This window comes from Euphorbia lathyris, chromosome 7, assembly GCF_963576675.1.
Source record: "Euphorbia lathyris chromosome 7, ddEupLath1.1, whole genome shotgun sequence".
Classification (NCBI taxonomy): Eukaryota; Viridiplantae; Streptophyta; class Magnoliopsida; order Malpighiales; family Euphorbiaceae; genus Euphorbia; species Euphorbia lathyris.
The window spans coordinates 10,712,241-10,714,278 of record NC_088916.1 but is presented as its reverse complement, the minus strand read 5'-3'; positions in this window follow the sequence as shown (position 1 = coordinate 10,714,278).

Genomic DNA, 2,038 nt, shown 5'->3' with positions numbered 1-2,038 from the left:
TGAGAAATACCACTTTTATGGAGTTAAAGGGTAAATAGGACATTCGATGAGTTGAGGGGGTAAAATGACCAATTTGGACAAGTTAAGGAGACTGGGGAAGCATTAGGCCAATACTTTTATTCTACATTCAATCTTTTACATTGATCGCTGATTTCATATATGCATTGAATAAGTGGAGGGAGAACCATGTTTCATCTCTTTGGATTTATAATGCATGTTGGAGCTACAGTAGCACGTTGTTCAAGGGATTTTGCTATCTTCTGATGGGTAATAAATGATGATTTACCAGGGAAAGACTTCACTCAATGAACTTATTAATACATATAGCACAAGTAGTTGTATTTCTTATTCTTGCTGCTGTTTTTTTTTATGGAAAGTGAAGTTCTTGGGATCACACCATAGTGTATCTCGTCTTTAATTCTTCTCTATTTATTTTGTGAATTTGGTCAATTTCTTGGTCAATAAACACACCAGCGCCTTAAAGCTCGAGTTAGCTTTCAATTTCAAAAATCCACATCACTTATTTGTCTAGTGGCACTAGAAATGTTATGTTAACGCATAGTCTTATGTGCCTGAATGCTCAAATTTGAGAAGTCTTTTATGCAATTTTACTAACAAGAAACACATAATTGCTGTGTCAGTTGGAATGAATCTGAAATCAAAATTTATGTGCAATAATTTAGAAACACTCTTGTAAATGAAATTGACTAGTGTAAATTAATGTCATTTTTGTGCTGAGAAAAGCAAGCTGAAGTTTTTCCTCCATAGATTACGAACTATAGCGATGTCATTTTAGTTTGTTTTGTTACTACAACCCTTTATTTGTTGAGATACTCCACAAATGAAGATGGGTATGGGCAGAGGCAAAACCACCCCTATAAAGGGTGGTTCTCGACCGCTGGAAATGCACCATCCCGAACAAACTAAACATAGTGATATTATTAGTTGCAAATTATGAATGAGTTTCCGAATGATATAGTATGTAAAAAATTATGTGTAATAAACGAACAATCATAATAACAAAAATTATGTGTCAAAGTCATGTTTTCTACTATAAAATATATTCTATCACAACAATGGGGAAAAGGATATTTTCCTCTTCTCGGAACTGTTTAATCACTCTTTGTTGGTTTAAATTCTCATCTAGGAGAATAAATGCTTTTGAAGAACACGGTTGTGTCAATACTGCATCTTCATATGCTTCTAAACATATAGGGCATTCTCCACAACCTCTTCACATATGCCTGTTGAGATCAGAATATTCTACCCATCAACATAAAATAATGATAAATACAATTCAGTCCCCATAACAACCGGAAATATTTCAATAAACTTTCATAAAAAAATTTAGTGTGCAAGGTTTCTTTAGCCAGACAACCCTATCTACATAAACATCTAGGGAAGCATATAATGATCATTTGCAATTGGCAATTCAACATAACTGGGTGAAAGCTTGTGCCTGTGCTACAACACATTCATTTTCTAAATTAAGTCAAATACCAAAATAAGTCTGATATACCCGGACGAAAACCTTGTCCCTATCGACCTCTCCTTGACTCGACTCACCAATCATAATTGATAAACATCATCATTCTTCTACCCGGACTGTTTACTTTCTTTACCTTGTAAACGCCAATATAGAAAGACACATGCTCTTGTATGTTGCACCTTGGTTTTGAATTTGAAGGAGTAAGCAATGACAGTACATCACCATTATCATCTAGATAGTACATAGCCTTGCTTGGTTTTTGTCCAACACTGCATACAAAGATCTAAGGAGCTGAAGAACATAACAAACTCAAAGCTGTTTTCGAACATGTCTTCATCTGATCTGTCATCCCCAATGTAGGTCACAAAAATTGGGGATTTTTCATCACTGATTATTGCAGAAATTATATTCTCTGCTACAAGCCCTTTAGTGATTCCCTGCCTATTAATTGGTCACTGTAATACTAAAGGGCCCATAGAAAAAAGAAAACCCATACACAACTGATAGCCTACTGTGGCTTCTGCTGCAAAAGTTGTTCCATAGCCAACA